Raw genomic sequence first — 19,643 nt, 5'->3', positions numbered from 1 at the left:
GGCTTGACTCCCATTCTGTCTTGTCCACCACCATGTAAGACATGCCTTTCACCTTCCACTATCACTATGAGGCCTCCCCAGCCACGTGGAACTGTGAGTCCATTAAACCTCTTTTTCTGTGCAAATTACCGAGTCTTGGGTATATCTTCATCAGCAGCGTGAAAACAGACTAATATATGAGCAGGGTACACTGTACCCAATTAGTAGTCTTTTATCCTTCACCTCCCCGCTGAGTCCCCAAAGTCCATTATGTCATTCGTATGCCTTTGCATCCTCATGATTTAGCTCCCTCTTATAAGCAAGAACATTTAATATTTGGTTTTCCATTCCTGAGTTACTTCACTTAGAATAATGGTCTCCAACTCCATCCAGGTTGCTGCGAACGACGTTATTTTATTCCTTTTTTTGGCTGATTAGTATTCCATGGTATATGTATACCACAGTTTCTTTATCCACTCATTGATTGATGGGCATTTGGGCTGGTTCCATGTTTTTGTGATTGTGGATTGTGCTGCTGTAAAGACGTGTGTGCAAGCATCTTTCTCATACGACTTCTTTCCCTCTGGGTAGATACTCAGGAGTGGGATTGCTGGGTCAAATGGTGGCTCTACTTTTAGTTCTTTAAGGAATCGCCACACTGTTTTCCATAGTGGTTCTTCTAGTTTATATTCCCACCACCAGTGCAGAAGTGTATCCTTTTTATCACATCCACGCCAACATTATTTTTTGATTCTTTGATTATGGCCAATGAGTAGGCACCTCTCAAAAGAAGGAAGACACACAAGTGGCCAATAAGCATGATGAAATGCTCATCATCAGTCATCACCCAAGAAATGCAAATCAAAACCACAGCGAGATACCATCTCACATCAGTCAGAAATGGCTTTTGTTAAAAGGTTAAAAATAAACAACCAGATGTTGGCAAGGCTGTGGGGAAAAGGAATGCTTACACACTGCCAGTGGGAATGTAAATTGATTCAGCCACTGTGGAAAGCAGTTTGGAGATTTCTCAGAGAACTGAGAGTTAAACTACCATTTGACCCCATAATGCCGTTACTAGGTATGTAGCCAAAGGAAAATAAATCATTCTTCCAAAGGGCACATGCCCCCATACAGACATCACAGCACTATTCACAGTAGCAAAGACATGACCTCAACCTAGATGCCCATCAAAGGGGAATTGAATAAAGAAAATATAGTACATATCCACCATGGAATACTATGCAGCCATGAAGAAGAGTGAGGTCACGTCCTCACAGAGACACAGGTGTAGCCAGAGTCACTATCCTAAGTGAATTAACACAGGAACCAAATACTGCACGTTTTCACTCACAGTGGGAGCTAAACATTAGGCGCACATGGACACAGAGATGGGAATAAGACACTGAGAACTACTGCACTCACTACTTGGGTGACAGTATCCGTCATACCCCAAACCTCAGCATCACACAATCAACCCACGTAACAAACCTGCACATGTACCCTCAATTCTAAAATAAACGTTAAAAAAGAAAAAAAGCGGGAGGGGAGCAGGTTTTAGCTGTAATTCTAACAGCATCTACTGAGAAATCATGGAGCAGCCTGATGCCTTTTGCTTCCTCCTGAAGTGCCTTAGGAAGTGGAAAACCGAGCCCATCGTGGTGACCAGTCATCAAAATGAGAACACTCCTCACCCAGCGTTTTGCTCTGGAGGCGCCCTGCTGATGGTTGCTGGCTGTTTTGTGAGGATCAGTGAAGGGCTGGGAGTAAACAACTTCCATACTGGCTCAGGTCACTACCCCCAAGCCCTACAAAGTCATTGATCCCCAGAACTGAGGAACATTGCTAGTCGTCCCAGGACCCACTGCAAGGCCGCAGCAGAGAGGAAGCCAGAACCCTCACGTGGTCCACGGCAGAACACGAGTGGCACCTCCCGGCTCGGGGAGGTCAGCAAAAGGCTTGTCAGAAAGAATTACTGTTCATCAGCTATTCGGTAATTCTTCCAGTGTGCAATTTATAGGAGATCATTACTCTTTGTAACCAAATGGAAAGGTTCAATTTTCAGGTCCCATTTCTTGTTTTTTTCTCTCCCCTAGGAAATCTTAGAAGTAGCTCTTCTAGGATGTCATTAAAATGTCTTCTTCATTATAAAGAAAAATAGTTTTGTAGTTACTCTTCCCGAGTTTAATCTCGCAGGAGGCAGAGCTGGCCAACACTCCTTTTGAATAAGGAAATATGAGGGGCCCAAGGCATCCTTCAAAAGGGGGCGTCACTGTTCTGTTGGGAATGTAGGGGGTACAGTAACCAGTGTCTGAAGAACAAGACAGGGAGCCGTTTGCTCTCTGAAACTCAAGACCTGCTTTGACTCCCACCGACTTCATGAGCAAAGGTGCTTTCATGGACGCATGGCTTGCCATGGTACATCTCTCAGCTTTTCGTTCCATTTCTGCACGTTTTTGAAGTGTCATCTGAATGATTTTTTTAAATCCCTCTGAAGTCTTATTTACACGTACATCTATATGAGAGAACAATACAATCCTAATAATATTCCTGCAGCACATTCTCGGCTGCATCGCAAAGTAAATCTATTTCTATCGCGCCCTCGACTTCCTTTCTCCCCTCTGCACTGCGAGGGCGTCGCCTGTTCCTTCCTGTTTTTTTATAGTTCAGCTGAGCGCTGTGTGGGTATTTTGAGCTGAGTCAAACTGATTTCCACTGAGACCAGCTTGGGTATTTTCATCACACACCTCCTCACGGTTCCCCCCCCCACCACCACCAGGGCAAATGTTAGTGCTGTCCCCATCGGTGACATTCCTCAGAAGCCAGTCTCTCCCCCTCTTTACTACCTGGAGCCAGACCCACCCATGATGGCTGAGTGCTGTCAGCCACGACCAACCCGTTCTGCAGACCCACCCATGATGGCTGAGTGCTGTCAGCCACCACCAGCCTGTTCTGCCAAGTCAGACGGACATTGTGATCTGCACGCTTCATGTGACCATCCAGGAATCTAAACACCTGTGAAGACAGGTTTATTCTTAGGTCATTCCTGCAGAGCAGAGCTTCCACCGCAGACACAATCAATCATGTCACTGCCGCAGGCACAGCACACATAGCCTTTTATCTCGAGGGGGTTCGCCCCACCTGCTGGGAATGTCACTAGCTGGATGTGAGGTGGGAGTTGTGGGGGTGGATGTGCACCTGTCCAGGATGAGAGACCCCACCCTCTTTGCCTAGGTCAGGTCTCAGATGACGGCTGGAAGGTACCGACCGTAATGCAGGGTACTGGACAGATGTGAATTGTCCCAGGCCGTGTTGGTGGCAGAGCCGTGGAAGGCCCAGCTGGACAGGCCGCCTCCCCACTCTCCGGCTCTGTCCTTTCCTTCTGAAACCAGCCTCTCGCCCCACCCCTGGGAATCTCTGCTTTGCCTGTCCTTGCTGGACCGATTCAAGTTCGCTTTCTCCGTTCAGCCTTAACCATGAGGAACCTTGTTCTTTCATTGAAATTCTGGCTCAGAAATGTAGCTGCACAGCCTGAGAGCCGGCACCCCAGCAGTCATCTTCAGAGCCTGTCTGCTGTGGTTTCTAATTCCTCACAGCTCACCTGTCTGTGGCCATGATAAACAGCCTCCTTCTGCCCATCTGCACCCAGGAATGTGCATCCAAAATAGCTCACTTATTTACTTCCCTGACATTTATTTTCTCATGTTTAAACATATGGATTATTATGGGTTCACAGACTCAGAGCCCACAAGAAATCAGATTATGTGGCCCAGAATAATTTGAAAGGTGAGAAAGAAAAAAAAAAGTGTCCTAATGAAATGATAGTCCCGACCATGGAATGAATAGACCTGATTCCGGATGCCGGTGTCGGGATGGCAGAGTGACCCTGAGTCATTTTGCCCCAGACAGAGCGAGCACCTGTCAGTCCAGTGGAAAATGCATTTTCAGTGGTGGGAGGCTGGGGATTACCTGCCTGGTTTGGTGCTGCCTGTAGCCCTCCGTATGTAGGGTTTGATTTACTTTCATTCCCCCGACGTAAGGGGCAAATGTGACCTTCAGAAGTCACTGCATTTCTTTTCCCCATTTGCCATCTTTCACCGAACCATCAGGCTTTAACCCAGCAGTTCAAATCGCAGTAGCCTTCTGAATGTGACCCGTGTGGATAGTAAGGAGACCGTTGCCATCTGACAGCTGGTGGGAAGCCTGTAGGACTGGGCTGGCGGTTCAAGTCTAGTCTCTAACTGAAATCTGTTTACGTTTTCCTGCAAATCTGACCAAACAGGCAGTTGTTGCCTATATGATTCAGCACTAAGTTTTCAAGAAACGATTTTTGCAAACAGTCCCTGAGCTCTTGATCATGGGAACGTAACTGCTGCAAATTAATGAAATGTCCTCTCTTTTTTTAATCCCGGGCGTCTGTCCACTCTCTCGCATTCATCTTACCCACGAGCCTGTGGCCGTCTTTGTTTACTTCTCCTTCAGGCTGGGACACTGGTGGCTTCCTCTGGGCTGTCTGGGGTGTGGGTGCCAGCCCTCCTTCCCTTTCCTTCAAGACTCTGTAGCCAGGAGGACACATACAGGCATGAAGGAATATGAGAACCCCTCAGCTCATGTGAGACGTGGCGTGTGTAGACAGCGTATTTTCCCAGAGTTTCTGTGAGATTTTCAGAAGCTCCTCGCAGTGTGAAGGGCAATGCTTTCAGCCCTGGCTTTCCTCAGGTGGCCGACAGCGTCCATGATTCCGGCCACTCTTGCTCCACAAGGCCCTCCTTTCTCTATTCCTCTCTCCATCGACACAGGAGATGCCCAGGGCAATGGTCAAACCAGGTGGAATAGACCTGGTCCAGGACGCGGCATCTGGATGGCAGCCACCCCTGCCCCACAAGGCCCTCCTGTCTGTATTCCTCTCTCCATCGACACCGGAGATGCCCAGGGCAATGGTCAAACCAGGCAGAATAGACCTAGTCCGGGACGCAGTGTCTGGATGGCAGCCACCCCCGCCCACCAGCTGGTTCCCCAGCGTGAGAGCTGCGTGCCGCTGGGAATCCCAAAAGGCTTGTGAATGGAGGGTCATTACTCCAGCCCCCTCCTTGATGAAGATCAGTCATTAGCCAGGTACAAAGGAAGAAGAAAGTAGCTTGGAACGAGTCATGAAGCTGGAGGTTGAGGGAGATCACGGCGCATCCCAGAACTGAAGGTCAGGCGGCAGCATTAGCCACATCCGACTTACAGAAAATAACCTCTGGGGACATGTTAATTGACTAGCATTCCACAAATGATGCTGAAACAATCGAAAGGAGCACCTGCTTCCAGTCGCATAGAATCAGCTGAGAGCACAGAGGCCTCTAAGGGTGGAGCAGGGTGAGCCCGGGCAGGGGAGCAACCCTGGGGCAGCAGCCAGCAGGCCAGTGTTTCTCCAGCGACCTTTCAAGAAGAGAGGCTGTGAGTCTTGGAGTCAGTCACGTCTAACACGATGCTCCTTTTCAAAACCTGCAGGACTTCCTGACCTTTACTCCGCCGCCAAACCAGATGGGAACTGGGGGCGGTGGGGGCAGAATAAGATGCTGGGCGCAGGGATGATTAGCTGCCTCTCAAGCTTCCATCCCCTGGGCATTCTGGGGATGAAAGTGACCTCTGTTTGTTTTTGCATAGGAAGCATTGTCCTGGGAAGCTGGCAGGATTTACTGCCAAGGTGTGAAAACACAGCGGTATATTTAGCCACTAATTAATTGCGAATGGGCATCTGAACATTGGATCCATCCTGAAAGGGGGTGGGGACAGTGGCGTTTACTTGACGGAGAACCTAATTCATAAGCAAAGGGGAAGGCTGTTTGTCCCATTTCCCCTGCTTATCGATTCTTGAAAGCAATAAATGGTAGAGTTTGCTGTTTCATTTCGGTGAGTCATTCATTTCTGTCTCCTTTATCATTCCTATTATGCAGAGCGGTTGGCCAACCGTAAGATGAAGAAAATAGTTGATTTCAAGGTAGTCTTTTCCTTGCGCCTCGTCAGAAGCCCCCTGCGGTCCAAGCTGGCTGTTAATTTTTGGGGTCTATGCTTTGCGATAAAGTCATATGAATAGTGAACAGAAATTCTGGCCTGGGAGACTTTGTTGGGATGGAAAATGTGAATGCTATGATTATTTACCCCGGTGGGGTTCATTGTGAAAGTGTCTCAGCTGTGTATCTAAATTGGGTAGTGCTGGTGTGACTTTTGTTTTTCACAAGCGCTCCAGCCCCTGTGCTAAATGTTTCACATAGATTAGTCCTCACCAGCCCCTATAAGACAGGTGCAATTAGTATCTCTCTTGCAGAGAGACGCACGGATGCCAAGGGCAGGCAGTGAGTCCCAGGGACTCCCGCGCAGTGCAGAGCTGAACCCCAGCTGTCTGGCTGCAGGCGTGGAGCCTTTAACCACCACTGTGCCCAACATCCCCCATCCTCCTGCTGAGCTTTTCAGAACACAGGAAACATGGGGCTAGATGTAGGTTTTGAGTCTCCAAAAGCCGGGTCTTGTTTTTATGTCTCTTTGGAGTCCACACGTGATTTAAACGATCTGCCTCCAGATTTTCTTGGAAAAGGAAGAGGATGGGTGATGGGGATGTCTCAGTGCTGACTCCGTCTTTCTTCCTAATACTCAGGGTCATGTTTTACTGGCAGAAGCTCTTTGCACCCGTGGCAGGGCACGTTCCCACACACACATTTTGCTTAAACCCAGAAACACAGCACTGAAGCAATCGCATGGCTGGCTGAGCCCTGACCTGGCCCAGTCCATCACTCATCAATGATTTGCCAAATAAAGTGTTATGTTAACAAGATAAAAGAACAGGCCGGGCGCAGTGGCTCACACCTGTAATCCCAGCACTTTGGGAGGCTGAGGCAGGCGGATCACCTGAGGTCAGGAGTTCGAGACCAGCCTGACCAACATGGTGAAACCCCATCTCTACTAATAAAAAAAAAAAAAATACAAAATTAGCCAGGCATGGTGGCTCCTGCCTGTAATCCCAGCTACTTGGGAGGCTGAGGCAGGAGAATCGCTTGAACCCGGGAGGCGGAGGTTGCAATGAGCCGAGATCGTGCCATTGCACTCCAGCCTGGGAAACAAGAGCGAAACTCTGTCTCAAAAAACAAAACAAAACGAAACCAATAAAAGCAGCAAAATGAAAGAAGGCTGAAGGAGGCGTTTTTAAAACCTCCTGGAGCCTAGTTTTATGCTCTTCTTATATGATCCATGTACAGGCCATTAAAACAAACAAAAGAGTGTGATAACTGATGAGTGTGACCTTCAGAGACCAGCCTGGAGGTGGAGATAGGAAAGATTTACACTTTTCTTTCCAATGGCAAAGCCTTTACCAGAAAAATCTTAAGAGGAAAGGTCAAAGTGAGATGATATTTTATTGGATTTTCTTTTCTTTTACTTTTTTTTTTTTTTTTTTTTTTTTTTTTTTTTTTTTTTGAGATGGAGTTTTGCTTTTGTCGCCCAGGCTAGAGTGCAATGGTGTGATCTTGGATCACTGCAACCTCCACCTCCTGGGTTCAATGATTCTCCTGCCTCAGCCTCCTGAGTAGCTGGGACTGCAGGCATGTGCCACCACACCTGGCTAATTTTTGTATTTTTAGTAAAGATAGGGTTACACCATGTTGGCCAGGATGGTCTCGAACTCCTGACCTCAGGTGATCCACCCACCTCAGCGTGCCAAAGTGCTGAGATTACAGGCGTGAGCCACCGCACCCGGCCAAATTTTATTTTCTAAGACATGAGACTCTGAGAAGGGGAATTTAAAAAATCTCTGACTCCTTGGCTGGCCCAGAAAACTAAACTCACGTCAGGGCACCCAGTGGGTTGATCATGTCTCAGGCTCAAGCTTCCAGCCCTACCCGATTATCCTTCTGATGCCAGGGTTTGCCCCACCACGCCCGTAGAGAAGGGCCAGGTGGGAGGGGCCCCAGTGACTGCCCCCAGCCCTCCCGTGGAATCAGGACTGTTTTCCTTGGGGGAAAGTTGGTCACGTCTTCACAGCAGGGCTGGAAAGTCACCGTGCTCACAAGAAATGAAAGCATCCAAGTGGCTGTGTGACATCTGTCACCCCATGTCACACTCACATGGCAGCCTGGGAGGAATCACACAGTTATATCAAATGTGATGTGCTTCAGAACATGTGGGGTTTAAAGATATTTTGAAATTCAGAACACGTGCTTCTTCAAGTCACCGTTTTCCTTTTAAAAGAAATGCGGAAAAAGCCGTTTGATCTGCTTCTTGATAACTGGGCGGGACAGCGCGGTGGTCAACGCTGTGCGAGGCTTGCCTTACTCAGAGTTCTATTCTCCACCCTCTGTCTGCTGTGGTTGGTTTGTGTGTCTTTACACTAGAAACATAGCCTAGCATTTGCTGAAAATCATTGCATTTCTTTTTAAAGAATGTATTAAAAATAATCACAGTTGGAATGTATGGAATGTCTGCTCCAAGCAATTTATATGCATTTTTAATTATTCCCACGGTAGTCCTGCAGAGGATCTTGTAGTTAACAAAAAAGGCTCACCTTTTGTTGTAGTTAACAGCAAGCCCAGCTCACCGGCCTGGCTTGCTCTCCTGGGCCAGATACAGGGTGGGCTGCTTGCTCGGGTTTCTCCCGCCCCCTCCCCACGGTTTCCGGGAGTCCCTGCATGGTGGCCTGGGCCAGCCTCACGGACCTGGGATGCGCTTCCTTCCACAGCTGCAGCCCTCGGCGTCTCCCCACCCCAAACAGAGTAGGAGCTGCAGGCAGCCGTGGGTGGATGTGGGGATGGGCATGGGACCCTCGTTCAGGGCATCAGGCTGGACCAGAGGAGGACGGAACCGCACGAAGATATGACAAAGAGAGAAGGAAGCAAAGGCACGAGCGAGGAGAGGGACCCAGGAGAGGAGGGCAGACGGCCTTAGAGCATTCCGCCCTCCCGCAGCCCGGCCATCCTCACGTCCCATGCTCGGGCCCTGGCGCACCTGTTCTTCCCTCCGGCACTGCCTCCTCCCCGGAGCTGGCTTGAGTAGGCCTCCTGCGCGTGCGGCCAGAGAGCCGGAAGGGAGCCCGGCGGCAGCGGGGGAGATGAGCCACGCTCGGTGCCGGCAGGAAGGGCAGCTGTGCACCGAGCTGCTGGTGGCTGATGAGAGGCCAGAGGGGTCCAGGGAGTCTGTGCTTTCTGGGGAAACTCAGGTTTTCATGAGGAAGTGACCCAGCCCAGGCTTTAAAATGCATCCCTTTAGAATCTGCTCCATGGCTAAGGAAGTGACCGTGGTGGGCAGAGACTTGCTGGACATGCATGAGGCCGCAGTGTGTTTTCAGAGTCTCCAGGCACCACGTGGAGATGAGCACATCTGGTGTTCGCTTGAGGGACCCAAAAGCTGAACTGCTGTGGAAGAGGCTCAGGGAGCAGGACCTGAGGGCGTCTCCACAGGGCAGGGAGGGAGGTGCAGGATGTGGGGACCAGGGAGGCAGGCGCAGGAAGTGGGGACCAGGGAGGCAGGCGCAGGACGTGGGGACCAGGGAAGCAGGCAGGGTTGCCAGGAGCAGCCACAGACCACAGGGCTTTTGTAAGGGGTCTGGGGGCTGTGTTTTGCTACAATTATTCATTGACTAGTGCCTGTTAGTTTCAAAAATAGCAACACGGTATAGTAATGAGAATGAAACTCCTTTTTAAAAGAGTTTTAAAAAGCTGGGCAGCGGTGTTCTTGCCCATGGGTTTAGCGTGATATGGAAACTGGGATATTTTGCCCCATTTCAAACACTCTTCTGGGAAGAGGACCCTAAGGGCATGGAGGCAGCTGGAAGGAAAAAAGACAAAGCCGGCTTCCTTCCTGGGAACCAGTGTGGACTGAGGAGCTGGTGAGGTGGCAGAGAGCAGCCAGGGCAGGCCCTCCAGGTACCAAGGCCAAGGCCTCCTGGGCTCTGAGCTCCATGAGCTTCTGAATAAACAGTGAGCTGGCTCAGCCATGGCTATCATTTTTGCAGGTCTTGTTGTCAGCAGTCAGACCCGTATCACTGCCTGATCCAGCAGAGTCAATGGCCTTGATTTCCAGAATTCATCATTTCTGATTTGAAAAAGAAAACATCCGTGATTATTTTAAGACACGGACATGAGTTCCTTAGATCCTCATTGCCCGTGGACACTTGCAAAGGAAAAGGGAAATTGGAAACCTGCTGGCTTAGGCCTGGGACTGGACAACTCTGCCCCGGAGTGGTGCCCACTGACCTGGGTCCTCCATGGCGTGTGATGCTTTGATCACAATGGCTGAGGCCTTTGGTGAGAGCCCAGAACAGCCATCCAGACACTCAAAGTAGGTTCACACTGATTCGGAGTCCTCGGGGTAAAACCAATTCAGACCCAACTTACGAGCTGGACAGGAATTTCTGGTGAAAATGGCTGAGGCATTTGATAGAAAGATATTCATGTTGTTAGTCCGTAAACTCTTATGGGAGATCCATGAAAAATTAAACCAACCATAGTTGGGCGTCATATTTGAGGGAGAGGGGTGGCAGCAGAGCCTTCTGTGGCTTCTGAGACGGCTTCATGTCCTCTCACCCTGAGTCATCGGCTGTTATCACAATATTTCCTGGCAGCAGAGAGCAGACCTGGTCTCTCAGCCGTTCAGCCTCCTCCCCCTCCCTGCTCTGCCGTCTCCTTTTCCCTCTACCCCCTTGGACCTTCTTTTTGTCACAGTGGCTGCAATGTCAGTAAGAAGGCATTATCCTAAATTCCGCTAAGAATAACTGCATTGAGGATGAAAATTTTACATTACCATCAGGCGTTGCCGCAGCCTCTCTTAAAGAGCTCTAGAAAGTGATGTGGACGCTTACAAATGTGCCTCGACAGGAAGTTTCAGAAACGAGCTTAGAAATTGGGACGATGTTAATGCAGCTGCCCTGTCATTTTCCGTAAAATTATTTTATCCTCCTTTCCTCTCATCTTGCCAGATAATTATGATATACTTTTTTCGTATAATTTAGATTAGGTTGATTAGCCAGACCCACTCTATGCTATAAAATGCAGCTAATGAATTGCAGATTTTTCCATATCATTTTTCCACCTAGAGCATAGGCAAGACCTATCTATGATTCAAATGCAGAAAATATTTTTAAGAGCATTCATGCATATTCAGAATTCAAGGAAAACCAGTTTAGAGGCACAAGTGCCATGAGGCTTTACATAAGAAAGGAAGTAGGGAAAGCATGTATGTAAGTCATGGACTCGCTGGATGCAGATTTTTATAGTAGACGCAGTTAAGGAAATTTGGAGAGGCCACGTGTCCCACACTGCGTCCATGTGAAGATGGCAACACTGGTTTATCCCCGTTCTTGGTTCCTTAAAGGAGAACACTTCAGTTCCCCTCCCAGGTCCCACTGTGGGAAGACAGGTGTGGTCTGAAGCCCTGCCCCTACTGACAGAGGGAGGACAAGGGAAGTGTTGAAAGGGCCCAGGGAGGTCATAGAAGGTCAGTCATCAGGCTGGGCGCAGTGGCTCAAGCCTGTAATCCCAGCACTTTGGGAGGCCGAGGCAGGTGGATCACTTGAAGTCAGGAGTTTGAGACCAGCCTGGCCAACATGGTGAAACCCCAGCTCTACTAAAATACAAAAATTAGCCGAGCGCGGTGGTGGGCGCCTGTAGTCCCAGCTACTCAGGAGGCTGAGGTGGGAGAATCACTTGAACCCAGGAGGTGGAGGCTGCAGTGAGCCGAGATCACGCCACTGCACTCCAGCCTGGACGACGGAGTGGGACGCCATCTCAATAATAATTTTAAAAAGGAAGATCAGTCATTAGCATGGCCTTCAAGATCTCTGCTCGCACGCATCCCATGCTCCGCCAAGATGCTGCATGGACATTTTCCTCACCTCATCTTCAGAACGACCCTTGGCACGAACAGCATGAGGCCCATCCTACAGATAAGGAAACCAAGGCTTTCATTACTTGCCCCAAATCATAAGAGCCAGAGCCTGGATTTGAGCAAGTCAGGCCTGCATATGATGGCAGATGGAAAGCTGTGCAGTCTGCGTGTTTAAAGAGCATTTGCAAAAGGCAGCTAAGACAGGTGGGGCCGGAAGTCTGTTCAGGGGAATGTGAAATCTCAGCTCCCGGAGGCCGTTATGGCTGTGTCCTCTCTGGATCTGTGTTGTTTAGAAAGGACTGCTGTGCAGTGGCACGTGCGAAGCCTGTCATGTTCCACAGACTCCGAAAGCAGTTTGCCTTGGAGAGGAGAAAGACGCCCTATGGAAGGCTGTCTGTTCAGCACATTCCAAGAAAAGGGGGAATTTCTCGGTTTCCTTAGGAACAGTTCGGCATCGCCTGCAATGCAGCAGCAGCCCCTGAGCCGTGCAGAGAGCCGCAACACTAGCAGACCTGCATTTGTCTCTTGCTCTTCCAACTCAAAATAATATCTGAGCGTTTCATGCCAAATGGGATGAAATTGCCAGGGTTTTTCATTGCAGAAAACATAAATTGCTGAAGGCGGATATACTGCCAGTGGAGCTGGCAACATGAAAATCATGCATGTGAGTCACAAACACGCAATAAAACACATGCATTTATGCAGCTGCTCAGCTTAAGAAGCACCAACAGATGGGAAAACTGGAACAGCCTCTGCCTAGAGCGTGTGTCTCCACATTCCCGATGCTGCTGGGTAACCCAGGGAGGCCAGCCATTTGGGGAGGTGGAAACAGTATTGGGCCCCGCCAAGCTGCCGTGGCCTGGTTAAGTTTCAGGTCAGGAGCTCTGTAACCTGTTAAAACACAATCAATCTAGAATCCAAGGCTTTAAAAATGAATTGCGATCTAGGTGCCGTGCTAAAACCTTGTGCTTACTTGGTTTTCTGTAAGTAAGCTTGACATGTGATGTATTTAAAACAAGAATAATGATGCCTCAGGCATGATTGGTCCATGAATAATAGGAAACCGGTTTCATCTGTCATTTTTTAACAAATGCCATTCACTGTTATTAATACCCAGAGTGGAATAAATGAATAATGGCTAGGCCTGGGGATATAGATCAAAATTCACTTTTATGGCTAAGTAGTATTGAAAGTAGGTATTTACAGAGATTTAGGGAAGAAAACAACCAACCACAAATCAAGTTTTTGAAGTTGCTTTAATTTAGAAAATAAGAATAAAAATACTATTTTGGCTGCAAAATATTCTGATATATAGATTTATATAATAAATTCTATCTATAGTTGATTGAGTTGACTCAATTCTGTAGAACGACTGAGCGCAGGTTTAAAATAGTGTTACTGAAGAGAAAGATGTGCTCCTTAAGCTGGTTTGCCCTGTGAGGTTGTCCGTCTAACCCAGATAACATGAGTCACTCTCCCTGTACGTGTGTCCGTGACTGAACTGATTTCATGGCATAGGAATCGTCTGTTCACACGTGATTCTCCTGCCTGGCTGTGAGCCCGCAGGCCAGGTCCCGCCTGTGCACTGCTGCATCCCAAGCGTTCACCACACAGCGCCGATTCTTAGGTCCTCATCCTCAAGGGCTGGTCGAATACGAATAGTCGGTGAAGCTTCCTGTCCTACCTACCTGCCAACAGGTGCGTGGTGGCCCCTTTACCTGTAACTGGGAGGACAGTGGTCACCGCAGTTGCTGGAGCTGCTCTGCCATGTCATCCTCAGATCATCCCTCGAAACTTCGTTCCCAGGACAGTTTCCGTTAGGTGAGATCGTCCCTGTGGAAATCATTGTTGAACCAGGACAGGTTCCGTTAGGTGAGATCGTCCCTGTGGAAATCATTGTTGAACAGAACAGGTTCCGTCGGATGAGATCATCTCTGTGGAAATCATTGTTGAACCAGGACAGGTTCCGTCAGGTGAAATCATCCCTGTGGAAATCATCGTCGAACCAGGACAGGTTCCGTTAGGTGAGATCATCCCTGTGGAAATCATTGTTGAAATGATCGCTTTGAAAGGAGTTTCCATCATCACCAAGAGTCTTCCCTGAGGAGGGCAGAGGTGTTGAGTTCCTCGGCAGTTTCAAGCTGTGGATTTCTTGACAAGCCCACTTGGGGCAGAGCCTCCATTGAGGAGCCAGGTGGGAGGCTGGGAGTCCTTCTTCCACATGCCACTCCCACACAGTCCTCCATGCCCCTCCAAACTCCCACCCGGCAGTTCACGGAGAGGCCTCATCTCCCGAACACAGACGCCTGTCTGGGATTTGGCTATAGCAGGAGGACGCAGCAGGGTGGCTATTCCATGGAGGCCACTGGAGTCCACTCGTTCAGTATCAGTGAGCTTGGCAGGTCTCTCTTCCAAGCTCAGATTTTGATGCCAGAAAAGGAGTGGCTTAAAGAGAAATGGGAACGGGCAGTTGAGCACCCAAAAGAGACATTGAAAGGCCAGGCAGAAGGGTGCCTGGCCCACGCTTCATCTCCCCTTTATTTTTGCAAAGACTGGTCCTGAGCAGTTCCACAGATAGCCTGAGGTGGGCTGCAGCCGCCAAGGCCGAGAGGTGAGCAGTAAATGCTGACACGCCACACAGGAAAAAACAGGGGCTTTGGAGCCAGAGAGAAGTTGAGGATGTAGGTTCTCATGAATACTGCCATGGAGTAGTTGTGGGATTTTAATTCCGTAACATCTCCAAACCTCACTCTCCTCCTCTGCACCATGGGCGTGACGACGTTCTATCTTCCACATTCAGAGGGTGTGTGTTCCCTCCTCTCAGGCAGCTGCAGTGACTGTGATGTCCAGAGATCGCCCCAGGCTGACTCTTGTCCTGGAGATAGTGGGGCATGCAGGGAGCATCAGAGGAGACCTGAATTCAGGCTGGGTGAGCAAGTACAGGCATGTCATCCCCACAGCTACCATTTCAGATATTTTTTCGGAAATCGATTACAGGAAGACACCAGATAGAGCCCCATAGACTCAGCTGACACTCAGCTTAAGTAATCTGTGCTGTTAGCTGCTGCACACAGTCCAACTTCTGTAAGGAACCAAGGTGTCGCCCTGTTCAGATGCATCCTCCGGAGTTGCTTTTCTAGATGCCCAAGAAAGTATGTCCTCCTCTGTGTTACCTGTGGGCTGTAAAAGCTTGGGAAGCAACCTTCCATGCTGAAATTTGAGCTGCTCGTGAACGCGACCAACGTGCTTCTGATGTGTGGAGCTGGAGTTCGTGGGAAAACGGGACTGTCAGCTCTGAGGGCAGCATGTCTTCCTCACTGTCTCTGAGTCTCCTGCAAGTCGCGCCATGCATCGATGGCACCGGTCGCTGGCGGAGTGGATGAGTGAGGGACTGTTCTTCTGTGGATGTCTTTCTAGATCGCAGAGCTGCCACTATCTGTCTGTGTGAGGGAACAGAGCAGTCACTCGGGGCTGACCCACGTTAGAGGAAGAAGGAAGGAAGCTGCCCATCTTTACCACCACGCTTTTCATTCCAGGCCACGTCATTCCAACAAGGAAGACAATTCAGATGTTGTCTTTACCAAAGACTGTTGGATGCCAAGTACTTTTATAATGTTTTATACTTAGGCATACAGGTTGGTGGGAGAAAATTTGGAAAGCACAAAATGTTTAAAGAGGAAAATAAAATGCGGCCATAATTCTGCACAGAGACTATCGCTGTATCTTGATTAATTGCCACCAGACATTTTCCAAAGCAAACTCAGATCACAAACTGTATGGAGTTTGCGTATACCATTTCTCACATAACGTTACGATGGGAATTTCTAAACACTTAGAAGCTTTCTAACATTCTACATGATAATTGCACCATAATTTACTTAACCATTCTGCTTCACTTGGACATTCCAAGATCAAGGCATATCAATTTTTTTTTTTTTAAGATGGAGTCTCTGTCTCGCAGGCTGGAGTGCAGTGGCACAATCTTAGCTCACTGCAACCTCCACCTCCTGGGTTGAAGCAATTCTCCTGCCTCAGCCTCCCGAGTAGCTGGGATTACAGGTACCTACTGCCACACCTGGCTAATTTTTTTGCATTTTTAGTAGAGACAGGGTTTCACGATGTTGGCCAGGCTGGTCTTGAACTCCTGATCTCGTGATCTGCCTGCCTCAGCCTCCCAAAGTACTGGGATTACAGGCGTGAGCCACCGTGCCCAGCCTCAATTTTTTTTAAAGTAAAAGAAATGGGTGTCACAACTTACCCTGAAGTCATTTGCACAAAACCCAGAACAAGTGTCAGTAGCAATTAGAGCTGTCACTGCTCCTGCCACATCGAAGCACCTCACGTGTGGGGTTGAAATGGCACCTGTGGAGGAGGAACAGAAACCAATCCCAGGCATCCATCAGGTGCAGAAAATTCAGACAATACATCCACTAAAGAAGTAAGAGCATTTCAAAGTGAACATTTCTTTCCTGTTAAAATGCCTGAGAAAGTTCTATCCAGAAAGCATGTTGTGTAACAAAGACATTGAGAGAGGGTGATGGGAGAGTCCTGTGTTTGTGTGGAAAGGCAGTGGTTCCAGAGAGGTCCACAGAGGTGGGGCAGCCCTGGGCGGCAGCCGGCTCGGTGGGTGAAGGTGAAGTGGGCCCTCGGTTAAGCACTTTTGTTCTTCCCCACTGACTGGCGGCCTCAGCCCCGGCTGTGGATGGATTCACCTGTGGTACTGTCAAATGAACTGACCTGGGCCCCGCGCCAGAACAAATGAGCGGAATCTCTGGGCTGGGGCATGAGGCCTGTGTCCTCCTATAAGGTCCCCAGGGTTAGGGGGGCAATATTTAGCCAATAAAAATACAGGAACACCCAGTTAGGTTTGCATTTCAGAAAAACATTTGATGTTGCATGAAATATATGACAAAAATGCTCACTGTTTCTCTGAAATTCACATGTAACTGGTGTCCCGTGTTGCCTGGCAGCCCTGCCCAGGGACTTCCAATGCAGTGAGCAAGAGAAACACTAAGGCTGGTTTCAGGCTGCTCCCCCGACCCCAGAGGCTTCAGGCTGCTCCCCGACCCCAGAGGCTTCAGGCTGCTCCCCCGACCCCAGAGGCTTCAGGCTGCTCCCCCTGACCCCAGAGGTTGTTTCAGAAAGTGAGCACGAACAGCAGTAGCCTGAGTTTTGAAGGCCACATTTCTCTAAGCTTTGTGAAATGCCCTTCATTCTGTCTTTAAAGTATTGTTTCCTGGGTACACATGGTGGACATATCCTTAAGGTATATTTGGTATAAAACTTTATTAAGTATAGATGATAGTGCAAGGGACCTAACCCTGCGTGCGTTTGGAATTTAGATCTGAAACAGGTTACATAAAATATAAGTAGTGTCACTTTTCATGGGAATGATGTTCAAGTTTCACCGCAGGCAGATGCGATTTCGTCTTTAAGTTTTCAGATATTTAAGAAATAGTGCGCCTTTCTGCTTCGGCACTTTTTAATTTTTTTTCTGAGTCCAGAAAAAAAGCAAAGTTAAGTGTATGTTGCTGCTAATCATAACTGCATTCCTTCGGAAGATGATGCTGTAATTTATCGGAAGGCACGGTAGTGTTTAAGCTGGTAAGGCCTGCAGAGCTCCGGAGCGGGAGGCAAGGGGGTGACGCGCGCACCTGGTGACTGGAGCGCGGGCCCCGCTGTCGTGCGCCTTCACAGCCATCTGTTCTGACAGAGGCACTGATTGTCATTCTCAGTTGAATGGGGTTGCTTCATTAGTGACTTTGAGACCTTCTCTTGGCCTGATTTAAGTGACATTTAACCACTGGTAAAAATTCGGCAGACTTTAGGGGCAGCTTCTGTGGAGACTTGATCCTCGGTCCAAAATAAAATTAGGAGCATTTCTATGGTTTTCAAAGAAAAGCCATTAGTAATCATTACGGCAGTGGCTGAGCGCGGCTGGTGCACAGCTGCGAGTGAAATGGAAGAGGAAGCCGGCATTAAAACCAATCAATGTCATTGTCCTATCGGAGCAGAAATGAATCCCTAATTTAAACAGCCTTCAAATCCTGTCATTACGGAAGCGGCTCAAATGTAAACTCGAGCGTGTTTTCTGTAAAAGTAAACTTTTCAAGAGTTAGAAGAATCTAGAAATGGGGCGAGCTCAGATGGCTGAACTCTGTGCTGACTCTCGGAGGTCTGCTTCTGCTGAGTGCTCCCTGCGTGTCCCCGAAGCAGCTTCTGTGGGCGACACCCGATGGGGACCGCACTTTGCTCTGCAAACATTGTCACTGCACCTTCGCAGTGACTCCAAGAGCCGAGACCCACGCCTGTCTCCTCCTCCCATGAGGAGGTGCCGTGGAGCACATGGCCTGACCTTCCCTCACAGCTGGGGGCAGAGGGGCCAGGATGGACCCCATGCCTCCCTGACTTCCAACCAGGCACCTTCCCGGCTCCATGCTCATGGCGAGGCAGCTGATTCTGCGTGAAGACCTGCGTGCTACCCATGGGAGGCCAATAATGAGAAGGGTTGTGTAAGACCACGGAGAGCTGCAGGGCAGTTGGTCCGAGAAAAACAGGAAGAACTCAAAGACAGAAACGCTCCATACCTTTCCACACATCTCCAGCGGTACATGTCAGCCCGCCCTCCACCCTCCACTGCCATCCCACGCTACGCATAGGGGAACAGGTAGCATTCCTTGGGAAAGATGGAAACCGAGTTCTCACCCAGGCAAGAGAAAATGCCAGGATCCCAGGGGCAAGCTGAACAGAGATTCAGCATCAAGGAGAGTCCAGGAGGATCTGGGCAGGGTGCGAGCTGAGAGCGAGCTCAAGCTGTGCAGTAGAACCAGGTGGATCCGTGTAGCAAGAACTAGGGGAGAAGAGGCGGCACCCAAGGAGCCCAGACGGCTGCCCTCATCTCTGCAGCTTTGAGACGCGCCTCTGTGGACCGAGCACATAGGCAGCTGCTTCCATCTCCGTGGCTTTCAGACGTGCTTCTGCGAGCCCAGAGATTCCCTGGATGAGAATGAAGCAACGGAATGGGACAGTTAGAGGGACGGACCCCAGGGAAGACCCAGAGACACAGCTGAACGTGTGTGGGAGTCGTGAGGGTCCTGGTGAAGTTCCCCAGATTCTGAACCTTGGTTTAACGGTGAAGGCTTCACATTCTAATCCTCCTGGTTTAATGGTGAAGGCTTCACATTCTAATCCTCCTGTGAGCAAAGGCGTCCATCAGCTCAGAAGATGTCCTACCGGCAACGAAAGGAAGTAAGCGTGCTTTTCAGAAACGGAAGGGAAGCAAGCCCACCGCCTCCTGCCATCTCCCTGGGCAGCAGCTGGGTCCTGTAGAGAAGCTGGGGTGGGTGGTGGGCACGGCAGGGGTAGATGCAGAAGGGGTGGACGCGGCAGGACCCTGCATCTTACCCCGATTCTTCCAGGGCAGTGCTGACAGCATATTTTATGGTTTGGGGTTCTGTGTCCATTTCATTTGGAAAAAGGCCTGTACTATAAAAAGTGCAGTGTGGACTCACAACACTGGTGGGAACGTGTTGAATCTCCTGACCACGGTGGGGCTGGCCCACCATGCCAGGAGGACTCAGGGCGCCTGCCCTCCCATTCTGCATCGAGGGGCAGTGGGATGAACCCGTTAACACATAACAAACACCCTGCAGGGCAGGAAAGGCTGCAGGGCCTACACACAGGGGATGAAAGTGGATCCTTTCCTTCTCCTGGTGTCTATGAGGTGATAATACTATTGTTTCCTTTTTCATCAAGAAATCCAGTGTTTTCTTATGAGCAATTTCCCTTTTCATATGTGAACCTGGTTT

Source organism: Rhinopithecus bieti, unplaced genomic scaffold, assembly GCF_001698545.2.
Source record: "Rhinopithecus bieti isolate Rb0 unplaced genomic scaffold, ASM169854v2 scaffold_16559, whole genome shotgun sequence".
Lineage (NCBI taxonomy): Eukaryota > Metazoa > Chordata > Mammalia > Primates > Cercopithecidae > Rhinopithecus > Rhinopithecus bieti.
The sequence above is the reverse complement of the archived record's forward strand: the minus strand, read 5'-3'. Positions refer to the sequence as shown.